The sequence below is a fragment of the Strix aluco genome, unplaced genomic scaffold, assembly GCF_031877795.1.
Source record: "Strix aluco isolate bStrAlu1 unplaced genomic scaffold, bStrAlu1.hap1 HAP1_SCAFFOLD_60, whole genome shotgun sequence".
In the NCBI taxonomy this organism is placed as follows: domain Eukaryota; kingdom Metazoa; phylum Chordata; class Aves; order Strigiformes; family Strigidae; genus Strix; species Strix aluco.
In genome coordinates this window covers 1,311,754-1,320,752 of record NW_027436642.1, presented here as the reverse complement: position 1 = coordinate 1,320,752, position 8,999 = coordinate 1,311,754, and positions in this window count along the sequence as shown.

The following is an 8,999-nucleotide window of genomic DNA, read 5'->3' as shown; positions in this document are numbered from 1 at the left end:
TCTGTGCTTTCTTTCGTTCTGAACAAGTGTTACTGTTTTCTGCACAAAGGCGATTCTGCGAAGCAATGTGAACACTTCTGCTTCCCAGGCACAGAGAAGGTGCTAGCAGGGAATTCTCTGCCTGCCTTTCCCCAGTGCTCTGCAAGCTCTCCAGAACAACAGCAAATCTGGGGCTCTGTGCTTTCTTTTGTTCTGAACAAGTGTTAGTGTTTTCTGCAGAAAAGCGAATCTGCGAAGCAATGTGAACACTTCTGCTTCCCAGGCACAGAGAAGCTGCTAACAGGGAATTCTCTGCCTGCCTTTCCCCAGTGCTCTGCAAGCTCTCCAGGACAACATAGAATCTGGGGCTCTGTGCTTTCTTTCGTTCTGAACAAGTGTTACTGTTTTCTGCACAAAAGCGATTCTGCGAACTAATGTGAACACTTCTGCTTCCCAGGCACAGAGAAGGTGCTAGCAGGGAATTCTCTGCCTGCCTTTCCCCAGTACTCTGCAAGCTCTCCAGGACAACAGCAAATCTGGGGCTCTGTGCTTTCTTTTGTTCTGAACAAGTGTTAGTGTTTTCTGCAGAAAAGCGATTCTGCGAAGCAATGTGAACACTTCTGCTTCCCAGGCACAGAGAAGGTGCTAGCAGGGAATTCTCTGCCTGCCTTTCCCCAGTGCTCTGCAAGCTCTCCAGGACAACATAAAATCTGAGGCTCTGTGCTTTCTTTTGTTCTGAACAAGTGTTAGTGTTTTCTGCACCAAAGCGATTCTGCGAAGCAATGTGAACACTTCTGCTTCCCAGGCACAGAGAAGGTGCTAGCAGGGAATTCTCTGCCTGCCTTTCCCCAGTGCTCTGCAAGCTCTCCAGGACAACATAGAATCTGGGGCTCTGTGCTTTCTTTCGTTCTGAACAAGTGTTACTGTTTTCTGCACAAAAGCGCTTCTGCGAAGCAATGTGAACACTTCTGCTTCCCAGGCACAGAGAAGGTGCTAGCAGGGAATTCTCTGCCTGCCTTTCCCCAGTGCTCTGCAAGCTCTCCAGAACAGCAGCAAATCTGGGGCTCTGTGCTTTCTTTCCTTCTGAACAAGTGTTAGTGTTTTCTGCACAAAAGCGATTCTGCGAAGCAATGTGAACACTTCTGCTTCCCAGGCACAGAGAAGTTGCTAGCAGGGAATTCTCTGCCTGCCTTTCACCACTGCTCTGCAAGCTCTCCAGGACAACATAGAATCTGGGGCTCTGTGCTTTCTTTTGTTCTGAACAAGTGTTAGTGTTTTCTGCACAAAGGCGATTCTGCGAAGCAATGTGAACACTTCTGCTTCCCAGGCACAGAGAAGGTGCTAGCAGGGAATTCTCTGCCTGCCTTTCCCCAGTGCTCTGCAAGCTCTCCAGAACAACAGCAAATCTGGGGCTCTGTGCTTTCTTTTGTTCTGAACAAGTGTTAGTGTTTTCTGCAGAAAAGCGAATCTGCGAAGCAATGTGAACACTTCTGCTTCCCAGGCACAGAGAAGCTGCTAACAGGGAATTCTCTGCCTGCCTTTCCCCAGTGCTCTGCAAGCTCTCCAGGACAACATAGAATCTGGGGCTCTGTGCTTTCTTTTGTTCTGAACAAGTGTTAGTGTTTTCTGCACAAAAGCGATTCTGCGAACTAATGTGAACACTTCTGCTTCCCAGGCACAGAGAAGGTGCTAGCAGGGAATTCTCTGCCTGCCTTTCCCCAGTACTCTGCAAGCTCTCCAGGACAACAGCAAATCTGGGGCTCTGTGCTTTCTTTTGTTCTGAACAAGTGTTAGTGTTTTCTGCAGAAAAGCGATTCTGCGAAGCAATGTGAACACTTCTGCTTCCCAGGCACAGAGAAGGTGCTAGCAGGGAATTCTCTGCCTGCCTTTCCCCAGTGCTCTGCAAGCTCTCCAGGACAACAGCAAATCTGGGGCTCTGTGCTTTCTTTTGTTCTGAACAAGTGTTAGTGTTTTCTGCACCAAAGCGATTCTGCGAAGCAATGTGAACACTTCTGCTTCCCAGGCACAGAGAAGGTGCTAGCAGGGAATTCCCTGCCTGCCTTTCCCCAGTGCTCTGCAAGCTCTCCAGGACAACATAGAATCTGGGGCTCTGTGCTTTCTTTTGTTCTGAACAAGTGTTACTGTTTTCTGCACAAAAGCGCTTCTGCGAAGCAATGTAAACACTTCTGCTTCCCAGGAACAGAGAAGCTGCTAACAGGGAATTCTCTGCCTGCCTTTCCCCAGTGCTCTGCAAGCTCTCCAGGACAACAGCAAATCTGGGGCTCTGTGCTTTCTTTCGTTCTGAACAAGTGTTAGTGTTTTCTGCACAAAAGCGATTCTGCGAAGCAATGTGAACACTTCTGCTTCCCAGGCACAGAGAAGCTGCTAACAGGGAATTCTCTGCCTGCCTTTCCCCAGTGCTCTGCAAGCTCTCCAGAACAACAGCAAATCTGGGGCTCTGTGCTTTCTTTTGTTCTGAACAAGTGTTAGTGTTTTCTGCAGAAAAGCGAATCTGCGAAGCAATGTGAACACTTCTGCTTCCCAGGCACAGAGAAGCTGCTAACAGGGAATTCTCTGCCTGCCTTTCCCCAGTGCTCTGCAAGCTCTCCAGGACAACAGCAAATCTGGGGCTCTGTGCTTTCTTTTGTTCTGAACAAGTGTTAGTGTTTTCTGCAGAAAAGCGATTCTGCGAAGCAATGTGAACACTTCTGCTTCCCAGGCACAGAGAAGGTGCTAGCAGGGAATTCTCTGCCTGCCTTTACCCAGTGCTCTGCAAGCTCTCCAGGACAACATAGAATCTGGGGCTCTGTGCTTTCTTTCGTTCTGAACAAGTGTTACTGTTTTCTGCAAAAAAGCGCTTCTGCGAAGCAATGTAAACACTTCTGCTTCCCAGGCACAGAGAAGGTGCTAGCAGGGAATTCTCTGCCTGCCTTTCCCCAGTGCTCTGCAAGCTCTCCAGAACAACAGCAAATCTGGGGCTCTGTGCTTTCTTTTGTTCTGAACAAGTGTTAGTGTTTTCTGCAGAAAAGCGATTCTGCGAAGCAATGTGAACACTTCTGCTTCCCAGTCACAGAGAAGGTGCTAGCAGGGAATTCTCTGCCTGCCTTTCCCCACTGCTCTGCAAGCTCTCCAGAACAACATCAAATCTGGGGCTCTGTGCTTTCTTTTGTTCTGAACAAGTGTTAGTGTTTTCTGCACAAAGGCGATTCTGCGAAGCAATGTGAACACTTCTGCTTCCCAGGCACAGAGAAGGTGCTAGCAGGGAATTCTCTGCCTGCCTTTCCCCAGTGCTCTGCAAGCTCTCCAGGACAACAGCAAATCTGGGGCTCTGTGCTTTCTTTTGTTCTGAACAAGTGTTAGTGTTTTCTGCACAAAAGCGATTCTGCGAAGCAATGTGAACACTTCTGCTTCCCAGGCACAGAGAAGGTGCTAGCAGGGAATTCTCTGCCTGCCTTTCCCCAGTGCTCTGCAAGCTCTCCAGGACAACATAGAATCTGGGGCTCTGTGCTTTCTTTTGTTCTGAACAAGTGTTAGTGTTTTCTGCACAAAGGCGATTCGGCGAAGCAATGTGAACACTTCTGCTTCCCAGGCACAGAGAAGGTGCTAACAGGGAATTCTCTGCCTGCCTTTCCCCAGTGCTCTGCAAGCTCTCCAGAACAACAGCAAATCTGGGGCTCTGTGCTTTCTTTTGTTCTGAACAAGTGTTAGTGTTTTCTGCACAAAGGCGATTCTGCGAAGCAATGTGAACACTTCTGCTTCCCAGGCACAGAGAAGGTGCTAGCAGGGAATTCCCTGCCTGCCTTTCCCCAGTGCTCTGCAAGCTCTCCAGGACAACATAGAATCTGGGGCTCTGTGCTTTCTTTTGTTCTGAACAAGTGTTAGTGTTTTCTGCACAAAGGCGATTCTGCGAAGCAATGTGAACGCTTCTGCTTCCCAGGCACAGAGAAGGTGCTAGCAGGGAATTCTCTGCCTGCCTTTCCCCAGTGCTCTGCAAGCTCTCCAGGACAACAGCAAATCTGGGGCTCTGTGCTTTCTTTTGTTCTGAACAAGTGTTAGTGTTTTCTGCACAAAGGCGATTCTGCGAACTAATGTGAACACTTCTGCTTCCCAGGCACAGAGAAGGTGCTAGCAGGGAATTCTCTGCCTGCCTTTCCCCAGTGCTCTGCAAGCTCTCCAGAACAACAGCAAATCTGGGGCTCTGTGCTTTCTTTTGTTCTGAACAAGTGTTAGTGTTTTCTGCAGAAAAGCGATTCTGCGAAGCAATGTGAACACTTCTGCTTCCCAGGCACAGAGAAGGTGCTAGCAGGGAATTCTCTGCCTGCCTTTCCCCAGTGCTCTGCAAGCTCTCCAGGACAACATAGAATCTGGGGCTCTGTGCTTTCTTTTGTTCTGAACAAGTGTTAGTGCTTTCTGCAGAAAAGCGATTCTGCGAAGCAATGTGAACACTTCTGCTTCCCAGGCACAGAGAAGGTGCTAGCAGGGAATTCTCTGCCTGCCTTTCCCCAGTGCTCTGCAAGCTCTCCAGGACAACAGCAAATCTGGGGCTCTGTGCTTTCTTTCGTTCTGAACAAGTGTTAGTGTTTTCTGCACAAAAGCGATTCTGCGAAGTAATGTGAACAATTCTGCTTCCCAGGCACAGAGAAGGTGCTAGCAGGGAATTCTCTGCCTGCCTTTCCCCAGTGCTCTGCAAGCTCTCCAGAACAACAGCAAATCTGGGGCTCTGTGCTTTCTTTCGTTCTGAACAAGTGTTACTGTTTTCTGCACAAAGGCGATTCTGCGAAGCAATGTGAACACTTCTGCTTCCCAGGCACAGAGAAGGTGCTATCAGGGAATTCTCTGCCTGCCTTTCCCCAGTGCTCTGCAAGCTCTCCAGAACAACAGCAAATCTGGGGCTCTGTGCTTTCTTTCCTTCTGAACAAGTGTTACTGTTTTCTGCACAAAAGCGATTCTGCGAAGCAATGTGAACACTTCTGCTTCCCAGGCACAGAGAAGGTGCTATCAGGGAATTCTCTGCCTGCCTTTCCCCAGTGCTCTGCAAGCTCTCCAGGACAACATCAAATCTGGGCCTCTGTGCTTTCTTTTGTTCTGAACAAGTGTTAGTGTTTTCTGCACAAAAGCGATTCTGCGAACTAATGTGAACACTTCTGCTTCCCAGGCACAGAGAAGGTGCTAGCAGGGAATTCTCTGCCTGCCTTTCCCCAGTACTCTGCAAGCTCTCCAGGACAACAGCAAATCTGGGGCTCTGTGCTTTCTTTTGTTCTCAACAAGTGTTATTGTTTTCTGCAGAAAAGCGATTCTGCGAACCAATGTGAACACTTCTGCTTCACAGGCACAGAGAAGGTGCTAGCAGGGAATTCTCTGCCTGCCTTTCCCCAGTGCTCTGCAAGCTCTCCAGGACAACAGCAAATCTGGGGCTCTGTGCTTTCTTTTGTTCTGAACAAGTGTTAGTGTTTTCTGCACAAAGGCGATTCTGCGAAGCAATGTGAACACTTCTGCTTCCCAGGCACAGAGAAGGTGCTAGCAGGGAATTCCCTGCCTGCCTTTCCCCAGTGCTCTGCAAGCTCTCCAGGACAACATAGAATCTGGGGCTCTGTGCTTTCTTTTGTTCTGAACAAGTGTTAGTGTTTTCTGCAGAAAAGCGATTCTGCGAAGCAATGCGAACACTTCTGCTTCCCAGGCACAGAGAAGGTGCTAGCAGGGAATTCTCTGCCTGCCTTTCCCCAGTGCTCTGCAAGCTCTCCAGAACAACATCAAATCTGGGGCTCTGTGCTTTCTTTTGTTCTGAACAAGTGTTAGTGTTTTCTGCACAAAGGCGATTCTGCGAAGCAATGTGAACACTTCTGCTTCCCAGGCACAGAGAAGGTGCTAGCAGGGAATTCTCTGCCTGCCTTTCCCCAGTGCTCTGCAAGCTCTCCAGAACAACAGCAAATCTGGGGCTCTGTGCTTTCTTTTGTTCTGAACAAGTGTTAGTGTTTTCTGCAGAAAAGCGATTCTGCGAAGCAATGTGAACACTTCTGCTTCCCAGGCACAGAGAAGGTGCTAGCAGGGAATTCTCTGCCTGCCTTTCCCCAGTGCTCTGCAAGCTCTCCAGAACAACAGCAAATCTGGGGCTCTGTGCTTTCTTTTGTTCTGAACAAGTGTTAGTGTTTTCTGCACAAAGGCGATTCTGCGAACTAATGTGAACACTCCTGCTTCCCAGGCACAGAGAGGGTGCTAGCAGGGAATTCTCTGCCTGCCTTTCCCCAGTGCTCTGCAAGCTCTCCAGAACAACAGCAAATCTGGGGCTCTGTGCTTTCTTTTGTTCTGAACAAGTGTTATTGTTTTCTGCAGAAAAGCGATTCTGCGAAGCAATGTGAACACTTCTGCTTCCCAGGCACAGAGAAGGTGCTAGCAGGGAATTCTCTGCCTGCCTTTCCCCAGTGCTCTGCAAGCTCTCCAGAACAACAGCAAATCTGGGGCTCTGTGCTTTCTTTTGTTCTGAACAAGTGTTAGTGTTTTCTGCACAAAGGCAATTCTGCTAAGCAATGTGAACACTTCTGCTTCCCAGGCACAGAGAAGGTGCTAGCAGGGAATTCTCTGCCTGCCTTTCCCCAGTGCTCTGCAAGCTCTCCAGAACAACAGCAAATCTGGGGCTCTGTGCTTTCTTTTGTTCTGAACAAGTGTTAGTGTTTTCTGCACAAAAGCGATTCTGCGAAGTAATGTGAACACTTCTGCTTCCCAGGCACAGAGAAGGTGCTAGCAGGGAATTCTCTGCCTGCCTTTCCCCAGTGCTCTGCAAGCTCTCCAGAACAACAGCAAATCTGGGGCTCTGTGCTTTCTTTTGTTCTGAACAAGTGTTAGTGTTTTCTGCACAAAGGCGATTCTGCGAAGCAATGTGAACACTTCTGCTTCCCAGTCACAGAGAAGGTGCTAGCAGGGAATTCTCTGCCTGCCTTTCCCCAGTGCTCTGCAAGCTCTCCAGAACAACAGCAAATCTGGGGCTCTGTGCTTTCTTTCGTTCTGAACAAGTGTTAGTGTTTTCTGCACAAAGGCGATTCTGCGAAGCAACGTAAACACTTCTGCTTCCCAGGCACAGAGAAGGTGCTAGCAGGGAATTCTCTGCCTGCCTTTCCCCAGTGCTCTGCAAGCTCTCCAGGACAACATAGAATCTGGGGCTCTGTGCTTTCTTTTGTTCTGAACAAGTGTTAGTGTTTTCTGCACAAAGGCGATTCTGCGAAGCAATGTGAACACTTCTGCTTCCCAGGCACAGAGAAGGTGCTAGCAGGGAATTCTCTGCCTGCCTTTCCCCAGTGCTCTGCAAGCTCTCCAGGACAACATAGAATCTGGGGCTCTGTGCTTTCTTTCGTTCTGAACAAGTGTTACTGTTTTCTGCACAAAAGCGATTCTGCGAACTAATGTGAACACTTCTGCTTCCCAGGCACAGAGAAGGTGCTAGCAGGGAATTCTCTACCTGCCTTTCCCCAGTACTCTGCAAGCTCTCCAGGACAACAGCAAATCTGGGGCTCTGTGCTTTCTTTTGTTCTGAACAAGTGTTACTGTTTTCTGCAGAAAAGCGATTCTGCGAAGCAATGTGAACACTTCTGCTTCCCAGGCACAGAGAAGGTGCTAGCAGGGAATTCTCTGCCTGCCTTTCCCCAGTGCTCTGCAAGCTCTCCAGGACAACATAAAATCTGAGGCTCTGTGCTTTCTTTTGTTCTGAACAAGTGTTAGTGTTTTCTGCACCAAAGCGATTCTGCGAAGCAATGTGAACACTTCTGCTTCCCAGGCACAGAGAAGGTGCTAGCAGGGAATTCCCTGCCTGCCTTTCCCCAGTGCTCTGCAAGCTCTCCAGGACAACATAGAATCTGGGGCTCTGTGCTTTCTTTCGTTCTGAACAAGTGTTACTGTTTTCTGCACAAAAGCGCTTCTGCGAAGCAATGTGAACACTTCTGCTTCCCAGGCACAGAGAAGGTGCTAGCAGGGAATTCTCTGCCTGCCTTTCCCCAGTGCTCTGCAAGCTCTCCAGAACAGCAGCAAATCTGGGGCTCTGTGCTTTCTTTCCTTCTGAACAAGTGTTAGGGTTTTCTGCACCAAAGAGATTCTGCGAAGCAATGTGAACACTTCTGCTTCCCAGGCACAGAGAAGTTGCTAGCAGGGAATTCTCTGCCTGCCTTTCACCACTGCTCTGCAAGCTCTCCAGAACAACATCAAATCTGGGGCTCTGTGCTTTCTTTTGTTCTGAACAAGTGTTAGTGTTTTCTGCACAAAGGCGATTCTGCGAAGCAATGTGAACACTTCTGCTTCCCAGGCACAGAGAAGGTGCTAGCAGGGAATTCTCTGCCTGCCTTTCCCCAGTGCTCTGCAAGCTCTCCAGAACAACAGCAAATCTGGGGCTCTGTGCTTTCTTTTGTTCTGAACAAGTGTTAGTGTTTTCTGCAGAAAAGCGATTCTGCGAAGCAATGTGAACACTTCTGCTTCCCAGGCACAGAGAAGGTGCTAGCAGGGAATTCTCTGCCTGCCTTTCCCCAGTGCTCTGCAAGCTCTCCAGGACAACATAGAATCTGGGGCTCTGTGCTTTCTTTTGTTCTGAACAAGTGTTAGTGCTTTCTGCACAAAAGCGATTCAGCGAAGCAATGTGAACACTTCTGCTTCCCAGGCACAGAGAAGGTGCTAGCAGGGAATTCTCTGCCTGCCTTTCCCCAGTACTCTGCAAGCTCTCCAGGACAACAGCAAATCTGGGGCTCTGTGCTTTCTTTTGTTCTGAACAAGTGTTAGTGTTTTCTGCAGAAAAGCGATTCTGCGAAGCAATGTGAACACTTCTGCTTCCCAGGCACAGAGAAGGTGCTAGCAGGGAATTCTCTGCCTGCCTTTCCCCAGTGCTCTGCAAGCTCTCCAGGACAACAGCAAATCTGGGGCTCTGTGCTTTCTTTTGTTCTGAACAAGTGTTAGTGTTTTCTGCACCAAAGCGATTCTGCGAAGCAATGTGAACACTTCTGCTTCCCAGGCACAGAGAAGGTGCTAGCAGGGAATTCCCTGCCTGC